Below are 13,947 nucleotides of genomic sequence, written 5' to 3' on the forward strand. Positions count from 1 at the left end.
GGGTGCCAGAGTGCTGCTTTCCTGTTGTGCTTTAATGTCACATAGGTCACAGGTTATTGTGCTTGGCTGGAGGCCTGATGTGGCCCAAGGCCCTGAGAGATGCTTGCTTTTTTTTCAGTCTGAGCTTCTCCAGCCCCTGTAACACTTCCCCTGGTGAGGTGCCGGGTCTGGGAGCCGTCATCCGTGCGCTTCTGGCATGGCGAGGTAGATTGTCAGTCCCTTTGTTCCAAGGGATGCACAAGTGTAAGCAGAAACCCTGCACCTGTGGATTCCTGTAACTTAAACCCCAGTCACTAAGGGACTGATTGCATAGTAGATGAGTTCCATAAAAAGAGTTTCTTATATAAGAGGATTTAACATGGTTTTCGGTATCGTGGTATTTTAGCAAGGTTCATTTTAACTGTGGTGTAATACATTCCTTTAGTTGAATTACCAGCCTCTTGGCATTATTTTTTTTCCAGTAGTCACAGGACTGCTTGGCCCGTGTATACAGGACGCCCTTCCTATGGGCACGGTCTGTGTGTGTGGAAACTCGAGGCTCCCATCAGGCCAGAGAATGTTGGGTTCAGAAGCAGTGATCGTCAGGAGCTAGTCGCCAGGCCCAGGTGGTCCACGGTATCCCTCCACACATTTGTAAGTGCCCCAGAGTGCTCGATAGGAAGTTGGCATCCACTTATATAGTTCCCGAGTGAAGCTACTGCTCTGACGTTTTCCAGGCAATTGTTCAGTGCTAGGAATGATTTGCTGAGGCTGCCAGGAACTCTGTTGCTGTGTGTTTTTTTTTTTGACAGCAACGGCTAGAGCTCACCCAGTGAGGGCCACAGATCAGTGCTCAGATCAGGGGAGGAAAGTGTGTTTTGAAGGTGGATTTGGGAATCACGGGCAGATGCACAGGGAAAGGGGAAACCAGAGAAAACCCTTCTGTTCATCAACAGTTTGGACACGAAGTTTAGGCTATGATTTAAAAGAGATGTGACTTTGAGCAGTAGTTACCAGAGGGGAAGGGTTTGGCGGGGGTGGGGTAGGTGGGTCCAATGGATAAAGGGCGTCAACTGTAAGGTGACGGATGGAAACTAAACTTCCGGTGGTGGGCACCCTGTGGTTTGTACAGAAGTTGAAATATGATATATACATGAAACTTACATAATGTAATAAACCAATGTCACCTCAGTTAAAAAAAATTAAAGAGATGTAACTTTGTTCTTGCATTCTCTATAGCATTGTTTATCAAAGTGTGGTTTTCTACCTGTGTACAAGGCAGAGGAGGACAGGGGTGTGTTTGTGTGTGTGAGGCATGCATGCAGGGAGTGTTAGGGGAAATATGAATTCTTGAGTCCCAAAGCAGGCCCAGCAAACCATAGTCTACTGGTATAGAGGCTGGGAGTCTGCATTTTAATCAGACACCTGGACTTTGTGCACAGCTGAGTTCCTAGAATCTCTGATCTAGAAAGTGGTCATTTCATTCATTTATTTGGGTGAGGTGAGTTGGACTGAGAAGAGACTGGAACTTGAGAAAAGAAAGAAAAGAAAGGGTGGGCCTCAGACTGTTGATCTGAAAAGAAGAAATGCATGTGAACTTGGATGGGCTTTTCTGATCCCAGACGAGGATATGGTCTCTGATGGCTTGGAAATGTTGCTTCAGTCTCTCCTTTCTTGTTTTGCCTGGTCGTGGAGGATGGGCAGACTTCTGGAGTCCTCAGTAGTGGGGTGGGGGAGACCCATCTGAAATGCTGTTGAGCAGAGACCAGCTTGTGAGCCTGGAAACTGTCTGTGATTATATTTCCAGTTTCACTTATTTCAGAAGCAAATGTTTCTCTATCTTGCATCCTTCTGCTTTTCAAGTTAGTTGATAACTCAGTTGTTCTGACATCAATGGAGAGTTGAATCTTCAAGAAGCATTTTACGCACCATATGGATTTCTAGTTTGTTTTAGGTTGCCCTTTAATTAAAGTCAGGGTTTGAAGTCAGTGTCTTGGTAGCTGCTTTAAATCTCACAGTGTTTGAAGATAAAAGATTAGTTACTTGTGACCAGCGTTGACCAACTACAAAAAACTGGCATGAATGTGACCAACTAAGCACTCGACTGTCAGAATCATCGAGGGTCTGAGATTTAAGGAACCCCAGAAATCCCCTAATCTAGCAGCAAGATCTGGCTCCAGATGGCTTGGGCTCTGTCCTGGCTCTGCCAGTTGATACAAACTTTGTAAGTTCATGCTTCTGTTTCCTCAGCTGTCAAATGGGGGTGATGACACCTGCTCTTCGTGTTGCTGTGATGGGCTTCCAGTGAGCCGAGGTGTGCGGAATGCTTGACCAGTGTCCAGTGTACGGTAAACATTCACAGACTGTATCGCAGATGGAAAAACAGACCCAGAGAAATTCTGATTTGCCTGAGGTCAAATCCTTACTTCATATTTCAGAAACTAGGCCTTTTTTACTCCAAGTCTTCTTTTGTTCCTATTGACTGTTCTAGTTTACTGGTTCCTAAACTATGATTTAAAAGTTTTTATCTGCCCAGTGTGAGCACTAAATTGGGTGACACGCTGCTTAGTTCAGAGACTGTTCTTGAATAACAAGGCATGATTACAACACAAAAAGACACAGCAGGTCTCTTCCATCCCAGTGATGGGCCCCTTACTAAGTCATGCAGTCTTTGAAAACTGCTGTTAGGAAAACTGTAGCTGGATACAGAAACTATATATGGATTCTGATCTTAACTGGGTAGAAACATGATATGCAGAATGGGGAGGAAATTCGTGACTATGACATGCAAAGGGAATAGGGATACTGGGTCAAAGAGTATGATGCTTTTTTTAAAAGTATTTTTATTTTTTTACCATTAAAAAGTTTGACATGTAGTAATTTACAACACTGTGCTAGTTTTAGGTGTACTGCAAAAATGATTCAGCTGTAAATGTATTCTTTTTCAGATTCTTTTCCACTATAGGTTATTCAGCTCAGTCACTCAGTTGTGTCCAACTCTTTGTGACCCCATGAATCTCAGCATGCCATCACCAACTCCCGGAGTTCACCCAGACTCACGTCCATCGAGTCAGTGATGCCATCCAGCCATCTCATCCTCTGTCGTCCCCTTCTCCTCCTGCCCCCAATCCCTCCCAGCATCAGGGTCTTTTCCAATGAGTCAACTTTTCTCATGAGGTGGCCAAAGTACTGGAGTTTCAGCTTCAGCATCAGGCCTTCCAATGAACACCCAGGACTGATCTCCTTTAGGATGGACTGGTTGGATCTCCTTGCAGCCCAAGGGACTCTCAAGAGTCTTTTCCAACAGCACAGTTCAAAAGCATCCATTCTTCGGTGCTCAGCCTTCTTCACAGTGCAACTGTCACATCCATACAGTTACTAGATATCAAACACAGTTCTCTGTGCTACACAGCAGATTCTTGCTGCTTATCTGTTTTATATACAGCAGTGTGCACACATCAATCCCAAACTTAATCTTCCTCCTTCTCTGCCCCTCCGCACCACCCCCCTGCCCCAGCCCGCCACTGTTATCCCCCTTGGTCAACACAAGCTTGCTCTCCCAAGTCTGTGAGTCTCTTTCTGTTTGTAAATAAGTTCATTTATATCATTTTTTTAGACTCCACATAAAAGTGTAGAGATCATATGATATTTGTCCTCTGTCTGACTTACTTCAGTTAGATTAATAATCTCTAGGTCTATCCAGGTTGCTGCAAATGGCATTGTTTCATTCTTTTTTAAGACTGAATAGTATTCCACTGTATACATATATACCATATCTTCTTTACCCATTTATCTTTCAGTGAATGTCTTGGCTATTGAAATAGTACTACATGAATATTGGGGTGCACGTGTCTTTTCAAATTAGAGTTTTTTTCCCAGATATATGCACAGGATTGGGATTGCAGGATCATGAGGTAGCTTTGTTTTTAGTTTCTTAAGGAACATCTATACTGTTCTCCACGACGGCTGCACCGGTTTACATTCCTACTAACAGTGTAGGAAGGTTCCCTTTCCCCCACATACTCTCCAGCATTTATTGTTTATAGATTTTTAAACGATGGCTGTTCTGATTGGTGTGCAGTGTTACTTCATTGTAGTTTTGAGTTGCCTTTCTGTAATAATTAACGATCTTGAGCATCTTTTCATGTGCTTGTTGGTCATCTGGAGTATGAGCCTTTTATGGTTCTTGCCAGATCTTTTCCTGAAAGGACTGGGCCACCAGAAATTTGTGGCAAGGGCCTCTCGCGCTCCATTGATTTGACTTATACTTGTCATTGTTAATATTCTTTCCTTGTTTTCTCAGTGCCTGGCATTAAGACTTGGGTGTTGTATTGCTAGAATCGACAAGGAAAAATATAAAACAGCGCACACACACTTCGTACAAATGTATATGTATGAATGTATGTGTCTACAGTAAATTGAGGGAAAAATTGTGAAAGTTCCCACTAAGAATCACTTTCTTGCTGAGCTATTTATAGCTGCCTATTTCCTTTCTTCCGTCTTAACAAACTTTCCTGTGTTTAAGTAAGAGATGTCAGATGCTTCCTCCAGCTTACATAGCTGACTTGAAGTTCCTTATAGTTTTAGATTGGAGAGAACAGGTTTTGTTTTTAGGAGTTTCTAAGTGATGGGACATACATTGAATATAATCTTATCCCTTGTGTGACTCCTAAGTGTCCCTTCCATGCTGTGGGTGTCTCCCCAGAGCTCACTGTACGAGAAGCTTCATTCTCCTCCGCTGGTGAAAATGTTTCCTGTGTCTTTCGGGCAGGATCAGCCTGCTGAAACTGCTGATAATAGACAGACAGACCTTTACAACCATGAGCAAGTTACTTAACTTCTCTGGGACTCGGTTTCCTTAGCAGTTAAATGGGTTTAAATCTAGAATATATCTGATAGACAGATCTCCCATATTCAGACATTAGGCCAAGATAACTACATTTAATCCTTTCTCTTCTCCACTTTCACTCCCAAAGCAGTCTGTGTATTTATGGTGTGTGACTGCCTTTGTGGACAGCAGAACATGTGGCAGCAGACACAGAATATCAGTGATTGCAGATGACCTGAGAGGAGAGATACGGGCACACCTCTGGAAGCTGGATGGGAGTGGGCTTCGTGGGTAAACAGTCAGTGGACGGGACGCTGTTGTTGCTAAAGAAGCAACAGCAAGTTAGAGGTAAAAGACTGTGGTAAACAAAGCAACAATTAGGAGTCTTCTTTGTCCAAGCCTTGTAGTTTCAGTAACAGGTCTTTGATCTGTGATGTATACTCTGTGGCACGTTTGCCAGTTTCCCTTAGCTTTTGTGGTCTGCTTCAGGGCAGATTTCTCTTTTCCAGGTGTGGTCTCGGTGGATCGTTGTGGAGCTGCCCTCAATAGCTTCCAGACCAATGCATACTTACATTAAAGCAGTGACTATTAGGTCCAAGGCCTTGCAATGTCATATCCTGGAACACTGGCAGCATCCAGTTCTCCAATGAATCAAAAGGTTGCCAGCTGCCATTTTTCATCCTGGTGTTTTGGCTCATTCCAAGTTGCTTATCTGGGATATTTCAGGCATGAAATTTAAGCAGCCCGGAGTGACTTGTTTATTTTTTATGGCAAGAATGGGGAAGCTTCCAGTCTGGGGAATTAGATTCAGCACATGGGGATAAAAGCTTGTGTGGTACCTTTAAGTAAAATGTTCTTATAATTAAAAAAATAGAGAGGTAAGCAGTGATAATGATGGTGGTGATGATGGTGTTAATGAGAGTTCATTGAACCATTAGCATGTAAAACTTGCCAATCGTACTCTGAAATCATAGGGTCCCGTTGAAGTAGCGTGGAGGCAGGAAAGTGTAGTGGTTACTAGAATGGACTTGGAGCCAGAATCCGTGTTTGTGTCTGGCTTTTCCCTGGTGGTTCAGATGGTAAAGAACCTGTCTGCAATGCAGAGACACAGGAGATGTGGGTTCAATCCCTGGGTCGGGAAGATCCCTTGGAGAAGGGAATGGCAACCCACTCCAGTATTCTTGCCTGGACAACCCTATGGACAGAGGAGCCTGGCAGGCTATAGTCCATGGGGTTGCAAAGAGTTGGACATGACTGAGTGACTTTCACACACACATTACTGCTTAGTAGCTGTGTGAAAACTAGCTTTGTTTCTGTGTGCCTCAGTTTCTTCTTATAAGATGGGGGTAGGTTTAATAATAGCACTTATCTCTTTGAGTGACTGTGAGGATTATATAAATAAATATATGTTAAGTGGCAGGAATAGTTTCTGTCATTGAGTATGTCTATGTTAGTTCCCTCTGTAACCTTTAATCTTACCAACTCCCATAGCCTCTCTCTGTCTTTTCCTGTTGTCCACCTGCCTACAGTTGGGAAGCATGTTGCCATGGGTTTCCCTTGTCTATGGAGGCAATGATTTCCCATGTTTGTACAGAGAATAGCCTTGAAATGTACAGTGTCTCTGGAGCAATGGACAGGCGTACCCATTGCTTTTTATAAAAGATTTGGGTTCCCTAAGTTCCTATAAAGTCATTTCCTTCTCAAGCAATAAAATTATTTTCCTGGTTGCCTTGGTTTACTTTTGCTGTTGAAATATTATTATTATTTTTTTTGCTAGTTTAGATTTTTAAATTAGAGTCTGATTTCTACAACAATTGCATCTTTTCTTTGCATTTCTTCTGGTAAGCACATTTTCCTCTTAAACATTTCCTCGTTTATATTAAAAATTTTACAATGTTTAAAGCATATCTAGGAACAAGCTAGTTAATTTGCTTAACCTCTTTTAAAGTACTTACAGTGTGTTCTTATTGCTCTTTACTCATTATTATGGATATCTAAAAAATATTGAATAGATAAAAAATATTGTTTAGTACATTTACCAAAAAAGTACCCTATTTTTAATATTCAGATACCAAAACATGTTTCTGAACATGATCCGATAATGTCTAAATGATGTTAACATTTGGGTCTTCCAGCAAGATTAACAGCACTCTGTACAGCCAGGATTTGTAGATGGCATACTCTGTGTAGCGTATTAACATGGACTCTGTGAGGCCGACTGGCAGCAGACGGGACTGAGAACATGCGCCAAGACCAGGGTTAACAGCTGTAAGCAAGGCCCGGTGATCGGATCGCGGCAGCTTCGCTTCTACGTGCTCCTGGCCCAGTTCTGGAAAATGTTGGCCTTAACCTTCACCTCTGCACGTCAGCATTTCTGCTCCTCCTTTGGATTTAATGTCCTTGGATTCTAGGTTGATGGCTGAACAAGTGGGAGGTTTATGATGCCTTCCTCCTATTTCTCAACTTATTTTTCTCAAGATTTGGAAGAACTGTACATTTTCCAAGAAATCCCAGATAGGAATTGCTGCGGGAAAGCATCGCTCCCATTTCACTCCAGCTGGTGGTCACCGTGAGTCACACACCCTGTGTGTGGGCCTTCTCTGATCACACCTCTTAGGAGTCTCGCCCTGCTCGCTGTGGTCCAGTCACCCTGGCCTCTGCCGGCCTCAGGTGCACAGGCTCGTGCTCCTGTCCCTCTGGAATACTCTTTCCCTGACCCCTTGGTCCTCTCCCCTTCCGTCGGGACAGGCTCACATTTGCTGACCACGTAAATAAAGTAACCCAGCCCCGCCTCTTCCTGTCACCTCCCCGCCTTCTTTTTCTCCGCAGTACTGATCACTTGTATGATACCACTCTGGGGTGGTCCTGAGGGGCAAAGATTGCTGGTGTGCCTGCTCAATCCTTGTGTCTGTCAGATACGAGGGGCTCTGTAAATATCTGTTGAGTGAGAGAAAGGGATTCTTGGCAGTCTTGTAGGGAACAAATGGGATTGGTGACAGAGACGAGTGAGGAGGCTCTTATTGTGGTCACCCTGAAATTTGGTGATAGCCTAAACCAAGGGGCTGGAGTGGAGAAGAGAGTCAGGAGACAGGGTGGCTAGGATGGTGGATTCCACTTGGCAATAAAAAAGAGGGAAAAGGGAGCCATGTGGAATATTCCCTGTTGCTAGCTTGGCAATAAAGTATACCAGAAAAAAACCCTAAGCATTTCTTTTATAAAGCAAATTGTATTAATAGGATAAGAAATAAATTATTTCTGCAATTTGTGTTTATCTGAAATACAGTTTCTCAAAGACTGTAAGTAACCCTTGCTGAAATGCTGATTTTAATTTGAGGTCAAGTTTCCTAAAATGTTTTGAAAGCTAGCCATGCCAGGAGGTTTGGGTCTCCAGGGAATTTATAACTTTAGACAGAGAGGTTTTTCTATATCCGGGAGTTAAACTGGATTTTCTGAAGGTCTGAATACTTAATTAGCTTTTTTGATATCTTGAGTTCGTAACAGAATTAATGTTTCAAATACAAAGTTTAGAGTTCTTTCTTTTAAGAACTATTTCCTTCTATAAGAATGGCCTCTGAGGCAAAGGCCTCAACCACATCCTTTATTCCACTAGTTTCCCTCTGGATTTACCCCTGAGGTCCAGGAATTGGCATCTTATGGCTGGCTGGAGTAAACAGCTTACTTGGAGGCCAGGCCTTGCCCTCTTTCTTTAAGCCCTGGATCAGGAAGATGGTGAATTTCATGAAAATGTCAGTTGATTCCACTTCATGTGTGTTTTGGAAATAGATAGAACATGACTGCTAAGGGAATTCTAAGTGACTTCGGTGAATTTAGAGTGATTCCAGATATTTGCTATTAATAATTAAAAAAAAAGTAAAGTTGATGGCTGTGAGGTTCTTCACTGATTACACTTCATTACCCTGTTCTTAGATACTTTAGGTCTCCTTTCGGTCTTCATGTCCCATATTGGAAGCTCTGCTCTTCTGAAAAGCTGAGATGATGATGTGATACTGGTGACACTGCCGATGTCACCCCGTGTTGGGGGGCTCTGCTTCTTTCCTGTGTGGTTGAAGGACCTGGGGACCCCTGGAGACCACGTCACAGAAGGGAAGGGATCAGCCTAGAGATTCTGCAGTCATCTTCTAGCATGGAAATTCTGTATTCTAACAATAGTTATGGTAAGAAGAATGCAGTAGACCTGCATGTACTGATGTGGAAGACTGTCCATGACATATTGTTAAGTGAAACAACTTGTAGAACATTTTGTGCGTCTAGAATAAGAAGCATACATAGTAATCTAATCTATTAGCCAGTTGGGGAGTCAAGGGCAAGGATTTTCACTTCATTTATATTCCTTGGAACTATATTTTATTCACCCATATGACTTTTATAGTCTTAAAAGGAAAGCAAGCAGATTGTCAGTGATTCTGTGACTGTCTCAATGGCCTGTGCTGGAGACAGCCTGGAGCCATCTCTGGGGACCCCTGCACCCCCACTCCCATGGCCACAGTGGCCTTGGGCTGAGCAGTGGTTGCCTGCTTGGAGGTTCCTTCTGGTTCCTCATACCTGCCAGCTGCAGCCGTTTGCTCTCCATGCCTGACTCCACTGGCGTTTGGGTTTGCAACCTCTGTTTTAAAATTTTAAAATAAAGGAAGTGAAGTGAAGTCACTCAGTCGTGTCCGACTCTTTGCGACCCCGTGGACTGTAGCCCACCAGGCTCCTCCGTCCATGGGATTCTCCAGGCAAGAATACTGGAGTGGGGTGCCATTTCCTTCTCCAGGGGATCTTCCCAACCCAGGGATTGAACCCGGGTCCCCCCCATTGCAGGCAGATGCTTTAACCGCTGAGCTACCAGGGAGAGATCAAAATAAAGGAAGTGCTTCTCAAAAATCCCTAACTTTTAACCTTTTCAGTAGTTGAAGCTGTTTGGAACTAGCAGACCTCACTGAGGTTCTGGTGGTCCACGATCGACAGACCAGGACAGCTTGGCTGTGTGTTTACTGACGTGTATGCTGTATGCTGTGCATCTGTTTGTCACTGCCAAGAGGGTGATGCTATCTCTCTGTCTTGAATGTGGTCGGAGAGGTGACTTATTTTCATTTTTTTCCCACAGCCCCACTTCTGCCATAACTTGTTAGTGTGGCTGGTGCCTCTGTAGCTCCTCTGTTGTGAGGGGCTGGACTGTGAGGGTGTAGAAATCAATGCAGATATTCTGAACTCCCACCGACTGTGCTCTGAGACTCCTCCTCTTTGTGCTTCTCGCTAAGGCCCTGTTTCTCTCTGCAGATCCCAGGAGTGACTCAAGATCCTTTAAGTTCTTCCAAGCCTAGTCCCTAGAGCTGACCCCTGCTCGGCTGTCTCCTTTATCCCTCACGGGGCAGACCATTGTGGACTGGCATTTAGGGGTGTGGTGGCGTGTGAAATTTGTTGGTTGTGTTGATGACACTTTTCTTGCGTCCTCGTCCCATGTGACCAGGCAGTTCTCTGTACACCTGTGGTCCATTTCTTGTGCTCTATCAGTGGGTGCCCTGTCTACCTGCCACACCCCCAGAAGTTGAGGAGACCCTTTTCCACCTTTGTTGAATGTTCTTAGTTCCTGTGTCTTAAGGAGATCTTGATCATTTTTCTTATGATATCTGTTGGTTTCTCATGCAAATTCAAGTCATCATGGCCCATCCTGCTTCACCAGAATTCTAGGAAATTTATAGATTAAGTTGCTTGAACTATAATTTTTTTAAGAATTCTTGATTGTGACACCCAAAAGGAGAGTGAAGGTGGTTTGATTTTTTTATTCTATATCTTTTTTCAGAAAATTCCTAATTTCTTTCTACAGCCCTACTTTGACTCTTTTACTCTAATGAATACTAAAGTATGGAACTAGTATTAAAATACTAATTTTGCTAAGGATTCCTGCATTTTCATAGAAGTCTCTTTAAGGCTTTAGGAGCTGAAGTTCTGTGTCTCAAGCACCTGTGATCAATGGTGAGCCAATATTTACAATCAGGTACGTTGTATGGAAACTTCTAATTCACTCACGTAGGCTGGTCTTACTGTAGAATGTGACAGCAAGTGGTGCCTAGGTTGTCTGCAGAGAATAGTGGTAGATGGGGCGAGACCAAGAGGTGGAAGACATGCTGGGAGGGCTTTTCTACATTACGCCACGACCCTCATCTCTTTGCTGTTCCCAAGGGCCTTGTGACAGCCCTGTATTGGGGCCTATCAGAATTGTTCCATCTGTTGCTCTTAATGTAAGCATAACCGCACATTAAGATAAAGACTAGCAAATGGAGCATCAGCAGCTTAATAATTAAGAAAATACATCTTTGCTGGCTCTTTGAACTAACTAATATAGATAGCCCCTACAAGAGAAATAGCTGTAGGCTTTTTAATGAACGACGTTATTTTAATGCGTGACACTAAGCGCCTGTCTTAGAGCTATTAGCTGTCAAAATTTATCAAGTCTGATATTAACAGCCATGATTCAGAGAGGCAAGCTGAACTTTTCCACTTGCCTTACCCTGCTGAGGTCATTTTAAATGTCCTAAGTTAGAAATTTGGTAAAGATATTTAGTTTGCCAAACTGAAAATAAAAGAATATGACATTTAGCTTGGAGTTGAAAGTAGATTTTTTTTTTGCCTCTAAGTCACAATACTACTGTAATGTAATAATAGTGATTTTCATTTATTGAGTGAGTATCGTATGCCAGGAAACTAAGTGCTTTTTATACATAATCTTATCTAATCCACAGAGCAACTCTATGAAGATGGTCCCATTTTACAGATGAGACAGCTGAGTTACAAAGAGGATAAATGCCTTGACCGGGGTCATGTAATTAACTGGTAAATGTTAGAGCTGGCATTTGAACTGAGGTGGTTTAACCCAGGTCCAGATTCCTGACCACTGGCTCAACCTGTTTCCCTTAAATGGATGATGAAACCTCACTTTGTCATTTTTAGTTGCTAAGTCATGTCTGACTCTTTTGCAACCCCATGGACTGTAGCCTGCCAGGTTCCTCTGTCCATGGAACTCTCCAGGCAAGAATACTGCAGTGGGTTGTCATTTCTTTCTCCAGGTGATCTTCCAGACCCGGAGATCGAACGCATGTCTTCTGCATTGACAGGTGGATTCCTTACCACTGAGCCACCAGGAAAGCCTGGAAACCTCACTAGCTAAGGCTAACTGTGACCTATTGTGGACAGGGCTAATTTGACTTCACTTAGGAATGTTTAACCTCAGCAAAGAGCACAGCATCGTGATAGGTGCTGTGGCTGTATTACTTTTCTATGGCTGCTGTAATGAATTACCACAAACTTGGCGACTTAAACAACACACATTTATTTTCTTTCAGTTCTGGAGGCTAAAATTCCAAAATTCATTTCACTGGGCTGACCTCAAGGTGTTGGCAGGGCTGTGTTCCCCCTGGAGACCCCAGGAGACAGGCAGTCCCTTGGCTCTTCCAGCTGCTGGCGGCTGCTGACACTCCCTGGCTTGTGGCCTCTGTCCTCTGGTCTCTGCCTCCTGGTCACGTTATCTTTCCTTCTGTCCACTGTCCGATCACCCTCTGCCTCTTTTTTATAAGGATACCTTTGTTTGCATTTAGGGCCCATCCAGATAATTTTCCCATCTCAAGAACCTTAATCACACATGCAAAGTCTTTTTTTTTTTTCCATGTAAGGTAACATCAAAAGACTCTTGGGATTGAAACATAGATGTCTTTGGGTGGGGGGGCCTGCATTATTCAGCCTACCATGGTGACAAATAGAAAGAATTAGAACTTTCAGTCCACCTTGTAGGAGTACGCTTAATGTCAACAATTCCCTAACTGTTCTCTAGGATACAGATGCTAAAAATGTGAAAAAAATTTCATAGTCTAACAGATTTGAGAGTTATTGTGTAATATATCCCTCTTTAAGGAGATTCACAATGTACAATGAAGGCTTTGAAAATTCCTAGGACAGAGAAAGTTGCTTAACTTAGTTGAACCCAGAATTCCTTAGACATAATTGATTAAAAAGCACTTCCTTTTAAAGGTACACCTACTAACATGCCATGATGTACTTGTAACACACTTTAGGAAGTATAGTACTAATAAGCAGGTACTAGTATTTATTACCTGCTAGTCTTTGGACGGCATGGGGGAATGTCTTTACTGACTTTGTGTTACTTAATATCTTAAACATACTTGGGATTGATTTGAAAGAACTACTCTGAACAAATACGCAACACTGAATGATACCGTGATGATTTTTAATATTTTCACTGATATTGTGCCAGATGAGTTACAAGGGTCCGGATGTGCTACGAGTTACGATAAGGGAGAAATTTTTCTCGTATGGAATGATCTGAAGACCCTTCCCAGAAAAGGGACCCTAATTCATCTAGCCGGAGGAGAAGCAGGGGTGCATCCATGTAGGAGCAAAGAGCTTAGCCAAAGGAAGCTGGGCTCGTCTGGAGAGAAGGGTCAAGGGTTCTGTGGATTATGCCTTGAATGTTAGTTTAAGGGTTTAGACTTGATTCACTAGGCCAGGGTTCGACACACTAGATGTATGTATGCCCTGTGGGCCAAATCCAGTCCTATGCCTGTCTTTGTTGGAACACAGCCACAACCGTTTGTTTACCTGTCTTCCATGGCTGCTTTAGTGCTGCAGAGCAGGGCAGGCTTGCCCACCTTAAAATTCTTACTGTCTGGGCCTATACGGAAAAGGTATGCTGCTCCTGATAGAGGTAAGGGGTTGGCTATTGAAGGGCTTTGATAAGGAAGGCGTTATCCTCAGATTTGTGTGTTTGAAATCTTATCCTGACAACAGTGTGGGGATGGATTGGGGAATAAAGACTAGAGAGGGTGACAACCAAGGGAATGGGAGAGGAGAGAACAGAAAGAGACATTTTGGACGACAGCAGGGAAGATGGAGGAGCCAAAGATAATCTTTCAAAGCAGACTTTTAATTTTAGATTAGTTTCAGATTTAGAGAAAAGTTGCAAAGACAATACAGAGAGTTCCTGTATGTTCCCCCTGCTCAGTTTTCCCTGCTGTTAGCATCTTATATTAGTATGGTACATCTGTCATTAACTAATAATTCAATATTAATGGACTTCCCCGGTAGCTCAGATGGTAAAGCGTCTGCCTACAGTGCGGGAGACC

At 43.2% G+C, this 13,947-nt stretch overlaps 1 protein-coding gene across 14 annotated transcripts in view; it reads left to right on the plus strand.

Annotated features, from left to right (window-relative positions):
• SGMS1 (sphingomyelin synthase 1) overlaps positions 1-13,947 on the plus strand; it is a 330,390-nt gene that overhangs the window by 58,302 nt on the left and 258,141 nt on the right. For 9 of the 14 annotated variants that reach the window (XM_010832194.1, XM_010832198.1, XM_010832199.1 and 6 more), the window contains one exon: positions 2,230-2,327. The exons of 2 other annotated variants lie outside the window; for them this stretch is intronic. The gene's annotated coding sequence lies outside the window, so the exon portion shown is untranslated. Of the gene's footprint in view, positions 1-2,229; positions 2,328-2,368; positions 2,393-13,947 lie in introns of those variants that run through there. 3 more of the 14 variants (XM_010832188.1, XM_010832191.1, XM_010832200.1) reach the window with 3 other exon arrangements.

Source organism: Bison bison, unplaced genomic scaffold (genome assembly GCF_000754665.1).
Source record: "Bison bison bison isolate TAMUID 2011002044 unplaced genomic scaffold, Bison_UMD1.0 scf7180017860456, whole genome shotgun sequence".
NCBI classification, from domain to species: Eukaryota; Metazoa; Chordata; class Mammalia; order Artiodactyla; family Bovidae; genus Bison; species Bison bison.